The 18,262-nt window shown below is 41.9% G+C and overlaps 1 protein-coding gene across 1 annotated transcript in view; it reads left to right on the top strand.

Moving 5' to 3' along the window:
- The first annotated feature begins 12,599 nt into the window (after positions 1–12,599).
- Positions 12,600–18,262, top strand: part of LOC138246415 (myelin-associated glycoprotein-like) — a 398,925-nt gene continuing 393,262 nt past the window's right edge. The window contains exon 1 of the mRNA XM_069201015.1: positions 12,600–12,827. The gene's annotated coding sequence lies outside the window, so the exon portion shown is untranslated. The remainder of the gene's footprint in view (positions 12,828–18,262) is intronic.

Below are 18,262 nucleotides of genomic sequence, written 5' to 3'. Positions count from 1 at the left end.
TGTATCATGGATTCAGTCACAGGAGATACCACAGCAATTATTTCTAGTGTCAAATTATATTGCAGTGTTCTATGGAATTCAACATTAGGCTTGAGGGAAGTTCGGACAGGTTCTACATCTTTGATCAATGTGATATTGTTCCCCGTAAAATCCAACACCTCATGTTTAACAGTTACTCTCAAATCTGGGGATAAATCATCAAGTGTTAGCAAAGTTATTATCATACAACACAGTTCATTTTTCATCAACTTACAGACAGCATCTTCATCATGGGTTTACACTTCTATTCCTGCTGGAGTGCAAAAATAACACATCTCTTCCCAAGAGATTCAGTGGACTGTAATCACATAGGATAAACGTGTGTTTATCCTGAAAAGATCCTATTTTCACTTTAACTGGGGCAGTCATTTGTTTATTCTTTACACCAATAATTTGGATTGTTTTTCCCAAGAGGGGTAGGTTTGGGACTTCTACTGCTCTCAGATTAGAATGGGTAGCACTAGTATTGACCAAGAATGACACAGGACGGCCATTCACTTCACTATCTAAAAATTGTCCATTCTGGTCCACCTCTAAGGCTGCGCCAAGTATGCATTATTCCTCCTGCCTCAGGCACCGTCAGGCTGATTGATCTGAGCCAATTCCTTCATTTAAATTGAACAGGGACAAGTGTTGAAATTTATTATTTTCCTGCATCAAATTTTTATTGATTCTCAAACCCTGATTCATATTCTGACGTGACCCAACAGCATTTTGCTGTGGCACAGGAGGTTGAGGAACGTGTATTATTGGAGCTTGGGGCAAATTAAAAGTTTGACTTCTAGGTCTTTGCACACCCTGCATCTGATTGGAATTAATATTCGGAGAAGGTACAAATCTGGCATTTTGGACTTGATTAGCTGGATTTAAATGGCATTCCCACTTTCATTGTCTTACTCTAATGCAGATGTGACACTGTGTTGATCATTTTAGACTATTTACATATATCCCTGTATAGGGGTTCCCGACCTCTACTTTGCATGTAATTTTGTGGTTTCTGGTATACACTTTGCATTGTGCCCATATTATTTAATGCTAGGGGTGTCTGGCTAGTTCTTTGAGCACCTTTCATTTGTGCAACCATCAGTTTTTCCTTCAGCTTTTTCTGCTTCATCTCATTTCGTCATGGCAATATTTTGCATAGTACAAACTTTCATCAATACATTTATTCTGCCAGCGGATCAAATGTTGCTGGATCATCATGCTTATTTCTAGCCTCAATTCTGTCACAAACCTTGTCACAAAAGGTCCCATATCCTTAGCCTCTACCGTTTCCATAACACTGTACTGTTTGAATGCTTGCAACAGCCTCTTATAGTGAGTATTGATTGACTCATTTGGTTCTCGAGTCGTTCTGTCAATTTATATACAATCAACATCCTGTGGAGGCCCTTTCCCTTTCAGGAAAGTCATAACCTCCTGATATTTCTTCATTACCAATGGTGAAGGAACCTTTGTCGATGTATTTCTAGTAAGTTCCACCTCAGGCCATCAAACAGCTATCTTACATTCTGTCCACAAGTAACTCATAACAACAGTGTCAAACAACATATTCAGATCAACCCACAACTCCTGTAAAATTTTCACAAGTCTTTCAACTTGTTGATACCATTCCACTGGCTTCTCTCATAATTTTGGAAAATAATTGGTAAATGATGCAAGATCACACCTGCTCCATGGCTCATGTACATAACCTCCACCAGGCACTTCTCTCAAAGGGAAGTTTGCAACACCTCCTTCTGCTCTAACTGGAGGCAGTTCACCTGAACGATGCTTTCCCTCCTTCTTTTTCACCCATTTAGTCTCCCATTTATCTAATTCATTCCATTTCCTAATATTCTGAATTAATTTGTTGATATTGGTTTTCAGCCCTGGGGATCTCATGCCAGTAATATCTTTTTCACTGAAACACACTCAGTCAACCTATACTTCTGAGCCAATTCTGCCAATTTGTCATAAACCTGACCCGCATGCTTAGTGATGTCCCTGCACATAAGTGTGAGCTCATCCTCTTGATTAGTCTCCAATCATTCTAAGGCAATATTTCCAGCAATCATTGTGTCCAATTATACTGTCAACTTTGCAACATCCAGACTTCTTTCTCTCGGTGTAGATGGAATTGTTTCCAGACTCACTTCTGAGCTTGTGGTCTCTTTAGAATGGGTGCTTCCATTAAAGAATTGCACCCATTCATCTATCTCCTTTGTAGCAATAGTTCGGGTCACTACAGGAATCTTAGGAATGGAACCATTTCTTCAAATTCAAAGGTGGTTCCAATACAGGTGTATTATGAGTGGGCATCTTCTGATATGTGCGTATTGAAGTGCATCCTAGCCTTTTCAAAGTCGTTTTCTCCACTTGCTGTGCATGGAGTGCCTGTATGTGTAGGACCCAAAGAGACAAATTCTCTATTACTTGAATTATTTGGAGCATTCATTGATCCCCCAACACTATTATGCACTACCAAATTGTATGTATTTCTCCCAGAACCTTCTGATTTATACATAGGAACTACTGGACCAATAGTACCATGAGAGCATTATTGGTACTTATGGTGGGATCAACTGGGTTGCATTCTCTCAGACCCTCACTTCTTAGCTCACAAGGAATGCTAGTAGGAATAGGTCCTACAGGACTAAAAGCCCTTTTATCTGGAGCAGTACGAAAAGAAATTAGTCACCGCCCCAATACCATTTTACTCACTCTCATCCCCAGATTCATTATACGGTAGGGGACGTTCAGACAATAGCACATCCAAAAGACTATCGTCAGAATCTTCGTCATCATCTATGCTCCTGTCATCAGACCCTTTTTGCTTCTTCTCCTTTTGCTTTCTATTAGTCCTTCTTTCCCCTTCTTCCTTGGTCACATCTGTGGTCAAAGCCGGATACAGCTTAACCCCTTCTATCATATCTGTTCTCCTCCTTTTCTGCTCGACATCCCACATAGCATCTGCTTATGAACACATAGCTTTCCTCACTCTACCTAGATATCTCTCGCTTTCCTTCACGTAAGCAGTATGTTCCCAAGCATTAAGTGCTTCATATTGTGCAGGTCTAGGATGTGGCTTCATTTCATACACCACCCTCCTTAAATTCTCAAGAATTCTCAAATTAAATGTGCCATATTGTGGGAATCTCAATGGGCCATCCTTTTCTGTGATCTTGTACCATTGACCAAGCCAAACACATGTATGAAGCCCTACATTAATTGCCATATAATGACCAGGGGTACCTTTGGGAGGGGACAGTTCGCCCTCTGTACTAGTAATATGAGCATCACCCTTGCACAAGTTTTGCAAAACTTTAAAGCATTTCATTTTTAACAATTTTCACAAAACTTCAATTCAATTAATACAATCTTGTATCCACAATTCCTTGCTCCAATGCAACCACCCATTGCCGCATGGCCCTGTATGATGTTGTCCATCAATAATGGTGCAACACCACACCAACCGACCTATACCAGCCCGGTACACTGTGACGTAGACTTTGCACCTCGCATCAGCCTCTCTCCTTTATAATCTACACTCACGATCAATCCATAATATCACACACACACAATACAAAATATTTGCCGACTCTACTAAATCAGATAGTTTCAAACACACAAGAAAGTTTACAATCACTTCCAATGAGACCTCGACCTGCGGGGCATCACTAAGACCATAAAAGCTTCACTCTGTGCATTAAGATTCCATTTGCGTTACATTCACACTGAGTAAGTCCCTATCCTAACTGTGCTGTTGACGATGTCTCAGGAAAACACAACCTCTGAGCAGATAATATAATATGATGTCTTTTACACCTTTTAAGCTAACCCATGATCTTAAGCCACGTTGGACCCGATAACCTCTTCAACCTCTTTGTAAATCATCACACTCACACAAGATGCAAAAAACATCTCCACAAGACACTACTTTTCACCCAGTCATTGCAATTTAAGGGCAACTGTCGCAATCTGCAACCCTATTAATACTCATTTAGCCGCTGCCAGTACAACTCTCCTCTGAATCACCACAATTCTGTTGATCTTCCAAGTCTGGAGACAGCTATTTAAATTGGGCACTGGGGATTAAGTGTGTTAGAGCCTAGTTCCAGTTCCTCTCAGTTTGGTAAGAGAACCATCCTTGTCGCTACCATCTGATCCAGCCCAGGGCTCTAATCCTAAATTATGGGGTCCAATGAATTTTGTTCTCTGTTCCAGAGGGTGAGGAGACAATGCATCAAACTATTCAAGTTAATTACAGTGTAACTCAAAAGTCACACATTCAATTCTCAGAGACCAAATTACAGTTCAAAGGGATTTATTTAGACTCAATGTCAAACTTGCATATATGAGCCTCAAAATCAGTATAAATGTACGGAATATCCAAAGGTGAATCAAAACGTCGTACAATATGAAACTTAACTAACATGTAAAAGAACACTAATTCAATAGTAATGATGCAGAAAATAAGGAAAAACAATTGATGTATACGGTTCAAATGCAAATTTTCCTGTTAAACCATTTAGGGCGGTACACTGGCGGTAACACTGCCAACAGGCTGGCAGTGTTCCGCCAGTGAATTATGAACGTGGCGCATTAGCCACGGCCATACCGCCGGCCCCTCCACTTGACCGCCAGGCGGTCATAATCCCCAGGGCAGCGGTGCAAGCAGCACTGCCCTGGGAATTATGAGTCCCCAACCGCCAGCCTGTCCATGTTGGTAAACACCGCCATGGAAAGGCTGGCGGTAAGGGGGACTCGGTGTGCCCCTGGGGCCCCTGCACTGCCCATACATTTGGCATAGGCAGTGCAGGGGCCCCCAGGCACAGCCAATCACGCATTTCAGTGCCCGAATTTTGGGCAGTGAAATGCGCAACGGGTGCTGCTGCACATCAACATTGCCGCCGGCTTTATTATGAGCCGGCTGCAAAGTTGATGTGACTTTTCCGCTGGGCCAGTGGACGGAAACGCTCTTTCCGTCCGCTGGCCCAGCGGAAATGTCAAAATAGGGAGCCTACAATACCGCCAGCACTGGCAGTATTGTGGCGCCCGCGGCTTCTGCGGTCTTCTTGCAAGACTGCCGAAATCGTAATGAGGGCCTTAATCTAAAATCCTAACTATGCTAATATTCTATGGGTTCAGGAAAGTAGTCAGCACAACAGAGCTTCTGGAGAAGTTTCCACGAAGAGAAGTATGATGGCATGAAGTCACAAAGATAAAGTTGAAGAGAGGTATCTGAATAGGGTCTGCTCTCAGCAAAAGTCAAAGGGGATCTGAATCTTACCGCTAACTACACCACACTTAAATACCTTTCCCTAGTTCAAAAACATAACCACAAATTATACTTTGCTAATTGACATTTAGGCCTTCTGGGTTTTCGGGGGTCGACCTTGATACACCCTTGTGCTCTGGGAGTTCACAAAAGTTACAGCTGCCAGCCCAGGATACTCCTCACAGCTTCAATAAGCATTTTGCCAAGCTGTTCTTATCATCTCAAACAATTATCTCCCTATTAACTCTGTCTCGGATCCTGACACCTGTAGCTTAGAAGAAACATTCAAAAGCAAACTGCACATTGAAGGTTAAAACACAGAAAAATATATGGGCCTTCAGTCCAGCCAAAATAATTTAATATTAATTAATTCCAAGGTTATATAGATTCTATATGCCTCTTGTGTCAAATATATAATGATTATAAAAAATAATATTTCTAAAGCACTGTAACATAAACATTCTTATGAACTATGATAAAATATGGCATACATAAAACATTGCAGTTGTCTGTGCAGTTAGCTCGTATAATTTACCTTGCACCACATTAAAAAAACATTTCTTTCGTTAAGTAGAAAAACAACCACCCTTTAATTTCACGTATTCTAAGGCATAATGGCACAGCCAGGTTATGCTGTCTTTCAGCGAGTCATTCGTTGTGCCCAACAGGTACTGAAAATACAAGACTATCATCACCCCTGTATGTGGTTGCTCTGGATACAAAGCAAAGTGCGCCTGCTAAGTGAGTCGCAAATTGCACCAGGTCAAAGTCAGCACATTTTTCCAGCCTATTACACTCAACAGCCTTCCGCAGTCTTGCTGCACTGAAAGGGCAACCCATCGTGTTTACAGTAAGGGTATAATTGCAAATAGAGAGAGGTTCTCAGGATGCCTGGCATGCAGTGCAACCAAGTGGAATTGATGGGTCTAGTTTTCTTTCGAGTAGGTCCTTCTGACACCCAAATTTGTAGGGTGAGTGCAAAAGGCCACACCTTTCACCTCAACAATAGCAGGAACAGTGCTAAGCATCATAAAACCACATGTACGGTAATTGCAAAAAAAGCAGTTCAGAAAAGAAGTCACTCTTTTCTAACGCATACTGTGACTGTCAGAAGTACATGTTCTGTGGTATTTGTGGGGCAGGTGGCAAGCACTTCAGGGAAATCATTAAAAAAAAACAGGGAAGGGTGGGATAAGCAACAGGTAAGTTGCCTGCGGAGAGCAACCTGGAGAGCAGAGAGGGGGTATTAGCAGGGTCAGTGGAAGTATGCAGCAAGGGAAGACCAGATTATGTGGCAGAGTTTACTAAATTATATAGCAAGAAACTACAAATTAAGTGGCGTAATGCAGCACATTTTGGGATAGTATCAGTTCATTTGTCATTTTTACAAGTTAACACTGTCTGGACAAAGGTTTCACCTTATTAGTACTAGTTTAACACCCAAATACACCAATATGCAACCGAAAGGTGTACACTCAAACTTTGCGGAATGCCTTACTCTACATAGCAACTATCATTGACACATTTTTAGTAACTTTTGATCTATTTGAGCTAGAAACTAGAATGCTAGAAGATAGAATTTTGTTAAAATCTGCAAATTATGCAGCAGACAATGGATTATGTGGCAAATGTTTAAAAGCCAAAATTATGTGAAAAACTCCACAACTACAGAATCACAAAGTAATGTCTGAGCAGCAAATAGAGTGTAGAAAAGTGCTGAGATGAGTTTCTTTTCACTGACTCCAGGGTTTACAACTGTCTGTGTGCATGACTTCGCAATAAGGGGACAGCTTGTCTGGGTAGAGAAAAGTTTAAACAGATGTCTGAACGAGCTGAGGAGTGCATCAGGTCAGAGATTACTAAGATCATGGACTTGGTACTAACTGAGTGGGCCAGTCCAGTTGCATGTCACTCAACCATACTTCTCCAAAGGTGGAGTAGGATTCCTGTAAAATGATCTTGGAGGGTTGTCGGTTGGTGTCAAGATACTTCAATTCGATTTCCTCAGAAGCAGAAGATAACTCCTCAGTCCCGACCCGAGCTACTCACAACGAATATTATTCCTTCGTGCTGAGTACCCCAGAGGGGGAAAGGGGAATGGGATGGTAGAGAGACTGCCACAGAGATGATGAACGCCAGTACTCAGTCTGCCTCTTCACATCTAAGATTGGATACAGCACCTGCAAGAGTCACAGTCGCAATTACTAGGGACATACAACATCAGTTTTTCACTTTCTACTCTCAACACTTAATTCTCTTTAATTCTATTATTTCTTCACTCACCCTGAGTTCTCTGTAGCCTTGCTTCTCTCTATAAATTATAGCTCTTCTTAAAAAAATGCTTATTACTGATTCTGGAAGAACTTCTCAACCTTTGTTAGAGATTGGTTTTATGTTGCTATATATATATATATATATATATATATATATATATATATATATATATATATATATATAGTTGGTGATAATGCGTTCTTCAAATCAGCTGATGTTATTTAATTTCTCCTGTCTTATTGTGACTTCTGTCAATACTTGTATTTGTAAATGCTTGTTTATTAAAGTTTGTTTCTCCTTTCTTACTTCGACATTTGTTGATAACTTGTATTTGTAAATGCTTGTTTATTACAGTTAGTTTCTCCTTCCTTACTTCGACATCTGTCGATAACTTGTAGTTGTAAATGCTTGTTTATTTAAGTTCGTTTCTCTTTTAAACTCTATTTTGGTTTATTACCATTGAATTTGTAAATGCTTATTTGTTAACAGTTCTTTTCTCCTTTAAACTTGGCCTTCGTTTATCACCTTGACATTTGTAAATACTTGCTCTTTTAAAGTTCGGTTTTTCTTTGACTTTAATATCTTAAACAAGAACTTTGTAAACATAAGGTTAATTCATACATTAACTCTGTAGCCTTGCCGACTCCCACGGGAACAGTCTACTATCAAACTCTTCGAATAAACCTTGACAATATTTATCTGTTTTCTGTAATATAATCTTCAAATGTAATTTTACCTCACAGGAGTTTCTGTTCTGAAGCGCGCTCTCTCTCCACACAGCTGATTCTTGTCAGACCTCAGTTGAAGTGCAAGGCTTCCAGCTGGAGAGCTCGTAACCTAGCAACCAACCGATTGCAAGACTAGAACTGTAACTAACCTTCAGGACTCACAGCGGCCATCTTGGATCTTCTCTTCTTGATTCTTCCTTTGAAATAAGCGCAAGATTACTCTGCAAACCTTCTTCCAGTTTGGGCTTTGCTGTCTCCACTGAGGATATCTCTTTGCTTTTCTCATGCACTTCTTTGATTTGACTTGGCAAGTTTGTGTGGTCATGACAGTTGGGATGGAAATGTCTCCTGCATGTTAAGTAGACCTCCACCCTTTGTACCCCGAGTACAATGAACCATGCTTTACAGTGACACAGCAAAACCTGTAGTAAAGTAATTGCCATTACTATGATTCACTCTGGCCCTGTGCTCTATCTTGAAATCTAGGCCTTGTAACAAAATAGACCATATCAGCAACTTCACCTTTTATTGCTGTCAACTATAAGAGTAGATTGTGGTCTACTTGGGCCACCACGTCCACACTATACCAAAACATTATTTTTCAATACCTGCTGAGCCTTTGTTGAATGTGGTGCTAAATCTGGGAGTAGTCTGAGATTGTGCTTCTCTATTTTGGGTATGTCTGAGAACAATGCCTGTTCCTGTGTGACAGATTTAATCTTATCTGCAGCTTGATTAAGGATTTTAGATGGATAGCCCATCTGCAAAAAACATTTCAAGGTAAGATCCTTTTCTCTTGTGAAATCCTTATCATCGCTATAATTATGCCTTGCCCTTAGGAGTTCCCCATAAAGGATAGTCCATTTTAATGAGCTAGGATGATGACTCCTCGCATGTAGGACTATGGGCCTGATTACGACCTTGGCGGAAGGGATTACTCTGTCCCAAATGTGATGGATATCCCGCCTGCCGTATTACAAGTTCTATGGAGCTTGTAATACAGCGGACGGGCTATCCGTCACATTTCGGACAGAGCAATCCCCTCCACCAAGGTTGTAATTAGGCCCATTATTTCCAGCAGTTTCGTTATGATGCAACAATGTTATCATCTTGTTGTCTTTTATACATAAAGAAATATCTAGAAACTCAAAGTTGATGTTACTTATCTTCTGAGAAAATCTCAGGTTAAGATTATTTTGTCCCAAACTCTCAATAAATTTCTGGAAGAGGATAACGTTCCCATCCCATGTCAGAAATAAATCTTCAATATATCTGACCCAAAAGGGTATGTGTTGTGTGTATCTTTCAGACTGCAAACTACCTGCTCCTCCCACCAGCCCAGGAATACATTTGCAAAACTGGAGGTGAAGCAGGTGCCCATCGCTATTCCTGTACGCTGCCAGTGCAATGTATTTTCTTATAGGAAAATATTATTCTCAGGTCAAAAGGTTATCATGGATTCAAGCATGCAGGTAACCTGTAACCTCCATGCCTTGGCCTAAAAAATACAGCAATATCCTTGACAACTGGCCTGCATCCCAGGGTTTCTGCAGTCCCTAGGCTCCCTATGACTGTTGTAATCCTGTGAATGGTGTTGCTGTGGCCCAGTTGCTTGAAAGGTGACATAGAGGCCTGGACTGTGGCTGCTAGCCGTGGCCTGGGCAGGTGATCTGTGACAGGCCTCGGGTGAGCGTGGTGTTTTTGAGTTAGAGCCACAATGGAAAGGGGACCTGGACTGGACTGGCCTTGCCCACCTGACCGTAAGCCATTGTTCTGTGCCTTCCCATGCCTGGATAAGACGCATTATCGGGAAGCATGGTCGGCTCACACAAAAGAGAGTCTCCTCATGACCTTTGGGCACCCTACCCTGCACCATTTACCGTCAGTGGGTGCTTGAATGAGGCGTGTGAAGGGGGGAAAGGTCAACGTGGCCTGCTGGTCGGGGCCAAACTGTTAGGGCAGTCAACAAGCCTCATGTTGGATGCTTCCCATGCTTGCACCTTAGGTAAGCCAGAGCAGTGAATAGGTGACAAGTGTCAGGGGGAAATGGATGAGTGGGGAGTGGCTCTGGAGGAAGTGAATCTCTGTATTCATCCTCATTGTTTGAGTCTTTTCTCTTGCTCCTCCCTCACCTGCTTTGCCTCCTTCTCCCCCTCGGCACAGACAGACTGAGTGGCTGGGGGTGCTCTGGGAGTGGATGAGGGAGGAGGACTTCTTCCTAAGCCCCCTCATTGATCAGGGGTTAACAACCATCCTTTGAGAATCCAAAACACTACTGGCTAGGTGTGGCCCGGACTTGTCCACTGTTACCCCTCAGGCCTGACTTGTACATCCAACAGTACCACCCCCATTTCAATACACCATCTGACCGGGCTAACTGGGACATAAACATTGACCTCCCTACACCATCTACTGCTCTTAACAGCAAAAGGAGCTGCTCAGTATGCCCTCTTGAGATGACTGCTGTTTTGAAAGCATTGTGTTTCTGCGGGGTACCACACATTTGCATGTATAATGAAGCAAAAATGTTAAAGTAAAAAAGAATCATAATTCTTCCCTATTGGAAGAACATTTAAATATGTAAGTATTTTGTAATGCTGCAGCCAAAAACACACACGTCAGTCCATAAATTGGGAACATAGCACCATCAAGCCTGATGTTTCATCTAACAGCTACAGTTTAATACTTGAATACAGCAATCAACATCTGAAAAGTTGCAAATTTGCCAAATGTCTGCCACAATAATACATCTTGTGAGGTTTATTCATTCAGTAACTTTACTTCATTTGAATTAGAAACAACATGCTTTGTTGGAATCTGTAAATTATGCAGCATATGGTGCAATATCTGACATGTGAGGTAAATCTAACTAGTGGAACTTGAGCATGTGACACCTAGGTGCAGCTTCATGGCCTTAAGTGATCTTCATTTAGCAATGTTTCTTCCACACATTAACAGTGAAAAGACCACTACAGACAAAGGACACTTTTTAATTTGTTTTCATTTGTTGTTTTTGCATAGCATCCAACTGTGTCTGGTGGCCGCTCCAAAGCACTTTGGGGGAGCAGGGTTACACAACGGTTTAGAAAGGTAAGTGGCTGAAAGATAGGAACCCGGAGGTGAAAACATCCACTGTGCTAAAAATACACTAACTTAATCTATTTAAGCGTTCAACATGGAGTCTAACGGGCTAATGGAACAGGTGGGGTTCATGCCTTTTTGGAATGTTTGTGCAAACACTAGATTAAAGAGGGCAATCTAGTGTGGCAAGGGTAGAAAAAGTAGGATCGTGTGCAAGACTGTAGGTGACAGTAATCTTCTGAGAGACTGGGCACAGATGAATACTGATTGTGTTGCGACCGGGGCCTTCGCCGTGATGATGTGTTACTCTTTATAGAGTTGAACATTGTAGTAGGGTTAGTGGGTTTTTCAGGCTGATGATGCAGTTTATGCTACGAAAGAGTGGGTATAAGGGAATTAATTAAAGGATATTCCCCACAAATGTAATTGAGGGCCCGAGTTCGGGTGCATAATGAGGGGGGTATTTAACAGTTTTTCTGCCCCACATATAAGAGTAATGTTGACTGTGGGGGTAAGACTTGTTATAAAAAGCTATGATGAGATACAGTATGCTCTGCTGAATGTAAATGTTTTCAAATTTCCCTTCAATAGGAGGTGCTCGGGGTGAAATTATCATGTACTAACAGGTAGGGACAAGACACTTTACGTTACAACTTCAAGCGGAGGGTTGTTTGTAAGAGAAGTCTGTATATCTGTGTTATGGTCAACACTAGACAGCAAATTGTGCCCAATCCAATATGGCTGCCTTGGCTAGTGAGGCCCAATAATGCCCGGCTAAGAGTGGTGAGTTTTGGGGGAGGGCGATTTACGTTTTCTTAGACTCTCCAAATTGCTGAACACCTGTGAACTAGTTTATAGTGGCCCTGGGAGAACCTTAGATGTATGAAAGGCCAGGAGGGCTGGGCAAGAGTCAGTCACATGCTAGGTGAAGCTTGTTAGAAATTCTTATTTTCTGTACAAGGGCTTGAAACTACAATACGTCTGTATGTTAGAAATGTGAACCCGTGTATTTCTTAGCAGCTGCAAACACAAACAATGAAAGTATGAAATGTTTTGTGAGCTTGGCCACTGTAGCTTGCTGCCATTGTTTTCCCTTTCAGCATTGTACATTTTTGTTTTCATCTGTACATTTCATTTTTACCCAACATATTGCACTCCCTAAACCACTCCTCTTACTCGGTGCTTGATAAAAGGGTGCTGGCTTGTTTTGTCCCCTCGCAGTGTCACAATTGTGCATGTGGTGTGGGTGTCCGGGCCTTGCACAATACTCTGATTGTGGGTGACAGAGGGGGTTGAGTCACAGGCAAATCCTCACAACTCTTCTGCTGTTTTCCTAATAGAGGGTGGCGCCTCCTGGCACTGAGGCTGGTAGGAAGAAACAAGAATGTACAGGGACATTTCATCTGACAGCTGAAGGAGACTGTGCGACAAGAAGCTTTGCCGTGGTGAGTGTCCTTATTACGTATAAACCCTATGGAAAATCCTAGTTGAATTTTATTAGCAATTATACCTTACAGTTTTTTTTTAAGTGCCTATTGCTTTTTTTTAATGCTTTTGTATTTAAGGAGGAGCATTTCACTCGTTGGTTTTGCTGTTTATATGTAGTCCAGTGACCAAGTGGCTCCACTAGAAACCAACTGACAATTGCTAGCAGTGCAATCCACCAGGGTAAACCCACCAGGGTAATGACTTGGGTATATTTCATATTTAATGTTACTATTGTCCCAGGGGTTGTCTTTGTTTTGATGGCTTTGCCTCCAGCCTTCAATGAGATTAAGCCTCAATCCTGACAAGGATAGCGCCATGGTTCATATATCGATGCTTATTAGGATTTTGATATAATCTGTGCTCGCAAAATCCTGCTCGATCCTGCGTCTGATAGTGTTCTTTCTCAGGATTAGGTGATTATTGCCTGCTTCTTTTATTGCCCTTACTGTGAGATCGATGCTCTGCTTTGTAATTCGATGCTCACACCCGGATTCTAGTAATCATGAGATCGTGTCCAGTGGAAGCTTCTGATTTGTCGTCCGCGCTCAGAAATGAAGGCACAATCTCTAACAGGTTCAGCATCGAGGCTGGGATTGCACACAGCCTGATGCACGCACACTCAAAAGCTTTTTGAACAGGTTGACATCTGTGTGCCTGTCTGTAGCACAGCTACTGAAGCTGTGCTGGGCTGTTCCAAAAAGCACTGACCTACTACTTCAATTTCGCAATACGTGGAAAAACAAATAATCAGTAAAACCAGGTCTCAGAGTGACAGCAGCAGCAGGGTTTTCAGGGTGCAAACGTGGAGTATCACCTAAGTTAGAATATGTCAGAAATCGTATATTCACCCATTCATCCATCTATACATTCCTCTCAGTGTGTTTAGCATCTGTCCCAGACATCTATCTGTAGCCTACATGGCACTCATGCCTTTACAGTTCAAATTCTCTGAGTGATGAAAGCGTGTCCAACTCTGCGATGTTTGATCTGTTCTGAGGAAGTTCAAGATTGTGCTTATTGCCTTCTGTGTGGGAGGGAAGCTTGCTTTTCTATGGCCATGATGTCTCTATTCTTTGAGGAACTAAAGCTTGCACTGCTGCTGCCAATTTGTACCTGTTTGTGCTGATGCTACTTCAGCTGTACCTGTCCTCTGAAGGAGGGATGCTTGCACTGCTTTTGCTCAAGCTGTAGCTGTTCTATGAGGAGGGGTGTTTCCACTGCTGTTTCCCCTTCTCGTAAAACACAAAGGATCATTTAAATGCCCTTGGATAACATGCCCAGGCCAGTCAAAAGCTTTGATTTGACCCACAGCAAAACTAGTTGTGGGGTCTTGACTCAGAGACCCTGGTTTCAATCATAATTCCCAGCCAGACCAAACTGTGTAATGCAGGGTATTTCATTTTCCTCACTATGCTACATTATAAGTGATTCTCACATTTGAGAGCAACTCAGAATAATTTAGCTCAGAGTGTGCACTGTACAAAAACCTCTCTTGTATATGGTTCAGTAGTCCATAACATTGCTTCATCTATGACAACAGGAAGGGACTTGTATCTTATGCATGCCAGGAACACCTACCAGTGGTGGCTTTTGACATTTGAAAGTAGTGGGGGAGGGTAAATGTTCAGGATGAGTGCCCTGTGGTGAGTTAGCATAGAGAGTGAGTCTGAAAGTCTTGGGTTTGGGGGCGGAGGGAGGGGTTGGCCTTCCAGGAAAAAGTTTGAAAAAGAAGTGGGCAAATGATGTATTTTCAAGCAAATTTGAGAAGGCAAGAATGTTTATGAAGCACCTGAGAAAGTTTAGACTTAATATATTGAAACACATAAACATGTTCCATATCTTAATTAAAATTGTTCAATATATTACCTGTATAAGTCTTGCATAGGAGGCTTAAGACAAATTACTTACCTCCTGGGTCAGTAATAACATTTTCATCAGGGAAGAGGGAAAGAATGCAACATATATTCAGGATCTGAATTACAAAATGTCTGATCAGGAAGCCTTGTTTCAATCCAAGCTTCCAAGCTTGACCAAACAGTGTGACCCTAGGCAATTACTTTTCTCAACTGTGCCTTCGTTTTCATGATCACCACATTTGAGAGCAACTTAAAATAGTTCAGGATGCACGCCGTACAACACCCTCTCTTGTGCCATAATGTTGCGCCATTAATAAAAAGAAAATTATAAAGGAGGAAACAAGACAACTGACTTGCCTCTTAAGTTATTAATAACATTGTCACAGCAAAAAGGTTGATTTTCCCTAATTTATATAAAGCCACTCAGAACAGTGATAGAATCTAAGGTGCTAAAGTGAAACAATCTAAAAGGCAGAAGATGCTTTGGTGTTGGGTGTATAGTTCTTGGCCTCAAGGCCTATTCACTCCCACAGCCCACACAGAGTCAATTGAGAGTGTGGCTTGACAGCATGAGCATGGTCTGTTTCATAGTGCAGGCTGCGATTACAATGACTTGTCCTGGGAAACATGCTACATACTGAGAACCTCACCAGTAGCTTTTTTCAAGACCTGCCCCATCACCTCTCCGTCTTCTGAGGATGGTGAACATGCCAGATGAGGCAAGGGTTGTTTTACATTATTTGATGTGAGATACCTATATTCCTGGGAAAGACATGTCACCTCAACAGGGCAATATTCAAAAAACCAAACAAGTCAATGGAAGAGAAGTGTCCATTGCTTGGCCTCCTGTTGTTAATCTTATGGCAGAGAGACACCAGTTCAAAACATTTTACAATCACCCAACTAAACTTTTAATATAGGTCTAACAGTTTAGCAAAGGAAGAACCTAAATATCAACATATATGACATATCCTTACCCAAACTAGGGAACCAAATAACATGGAGACTGTTCAACCAGTGAACATAGCATTCCTGAATGAGTGCCTGTTCAAGGGAGTTTTGTACTTCCCATATGTTTTGTCAGCTTACAAACATTATACGACAGACCTTTACTCTTTAGTATGTTAGCTACCTCAGTTGTACCTATCCTGTATGTGTGAGACAATTTTGTGATGTTCTTTCTGATGCTGCCAACTTTGCTTAACTTATTTGCATTACGGAAGGTTACACTGAGGCTGTCCATGTTTGCACTTTGATTGTGAAGCTCTATATGAAACTTTTCAGTCCACATAAGAAAAAAGACCCACATTGGCAACCCATGATGTGAGTAAAGAGTTAACCCTCACAAAATATGCAAGCATAATTTAATTTTGGTTTTACATGTAAATAAGCATATTTTGAAATGGAGTTTGTGTCTTGTAAAATTCTAAAATACGGCTGACAAGTGGGTCCATGTCAGGTATGACACCCGCAGCCAGTTTTGGCATTTTAGCCAACAGCCCTTTGCATGCTGGGGTTTAAATCCTATAACAAAACTGTTAAAAGCAAAACTACAAGCCCCACAATGCAAATGCTGTTGGCTGATAACAATAGATGAAATTATCCTGTGCTGTAGAGCCAAAGCGCAGAGTTGTGAAATGCAAGATAAAAATGTGTTCCTGGCTTTCTTCCCTTTTTTCTTCTAGGCAATTATGGGTTAAATAGTCCAGTGGGTGTGAGGGCAAAGATAGCCTTTCAGATAAAAATGGCAGCATCTCCTGTGAATGGGATAATATCAACATTCCTTAGAATTCTAGGTTGTTAAAAGGATCTGTTTACCAGAACATTGCCATCATCACCAAGTCAAAGTGTCAAGAGACAGAGAAAAGAAAAATAATGACCTTTTACTCCCTGTTTGCCAGCCCATCCTCAGGGTTTTTGTGTGATATGGTACGATTTAGATGGCGCTCTCACAACACCACTGTGAATGTGATGTATCCTGCCTCAAACAGGTGCAGCACAGGCTGCAGGTGCTGGCCTGAAAGGGCTGTCAGTGTTGTTCCTAGTCAGAGATTGATGCCCAATCCTGCTTCTGCATTTGGAAATTGATAGCCAATATATGCTTCGGATATTGTCTGTGCTCAAAGCGTCTGATATCATCTTTGAACAGGGATTGATGCTCAGTTCTTGCTCTTCTGCATGTTGTCATTCTGTAGAGACTGATGCTTTGTCCGTCCTTCTGATGTTGCCCATTCTCAGCAATTGATACCCAATCCATACTTCTGATATTGTCCATGTACAGTCATTGCTGCTTCATTCTTGTTTCTGATGTTCTCCTTTCATAGAGAAAATACGTAGGCCCTGATTTATAATTTTTGGTGCAAAACTGCACTAACGCAGTTTTGCACCAAAAAGTTTAGCACCGGCTTGCACCATTTCTGTGCACCAACCAGGCACCATATTTATGGAATGGCCAAGCCAGTGCAAAGGATAGGCTAGCGTTAAAAAAAATGACGTTAGTCGGGTGGGGCTGGCAATATAGATGAAGGGGGTTTTGCACCAAAAAATTACGTTAGGCAGGTTAGAGTAAAAAAAAATTACACTAACCTGCCTAGAGTCATTCTCTGATGCAAAACCATCCATACCACTTGACTCCTGTCTTAGAAAAGACAGGAGTCATGCCCACTGCCCCAGTGGCCAGCACAGGGAACCAGGGTCCCCTGGGCATGGCCATTGCACCCAGTGCTATGTAGGGGGGCCATTTCAGGGCCCCCAATGGAACTTTAAATATATATATATATACTTACCTGTACTTACCTGGGATGGGGTCCCCCATCCTCTGCTGTCCCTCTGGTGTGGGTGCGGGTGTCCCTGGGGCCCTATGGAGGGCACCTGTGGGCTTATTCCATGGTGTTCCACCATGGAAATAGGCACACAGGTCCCGTAATGCCTGCCCTGACCCAGACATAAAAAAATGGTGCAAAGCAAGCTGTGCACCATTTTTTGTGCCCTCCTCTCTCCCGTGTGTTATTTTAGCACAGGGGATAAATATGGCGCCAAGGCCATAGAGTCATTTTTTGCACAGGAACGCCTACTTTACATCTCATTGACACGAAGTAGGTTTCCACGTCCAAAAATGACTTTAACTCCATAAATTTGGCGCTAGACGGGTCTAGCGCCAAAGTATAAATATGGAGTTAGTTTTGCACCAAATTTGTGTAAAATAAATGACGCAAATTCGGCACAAAACAAGTATAAATATGCCCCTTAATGTTTTGTCCCTGATCAGAAATTAATGCCCATTCAATGCTTCTGGCCTCCCTGATGCACTAGTGCTCACTTGTTGCTTTTAAAATAAATTGTCTCATCATAAGGACTATCTCCCAGTCTTGCTTCTGAAGTTGTCTTTGTTCAGTCATTGCTGCCCAGTCACTGCTTCTGATATTATCCTTTCACAGAGATTGATGCTCAGTTCTTGATATAGTTCTAGCTGTGGTATCGTTGTCCAGTTCCAGCTTCTGTCATTGTCCTTGCACAGGGATGGATTCTCAATTATT

Source organism: Pleurodeles waltl, chromosome 7, assembly GCF_031143425.1.
Source record: "Pleurodeles waltl isolate 20211129_DDA chromosome 7, aPleWal1.hap1.20221129, whole genome shotgun sequence".
In the NCBI taxonomy this organism is placed as follows: Eukaryota; Metazoa; Chordata; class Amphibia; order Caudata; family Salamandridae; genus Pleurodeles; species Pleurodeles waltl.
The sequence above is the reverse complement of the archived record's forward strand: the minus strand, read 5'-3'. Positions and strand labels throughout refer to the sequence as shown.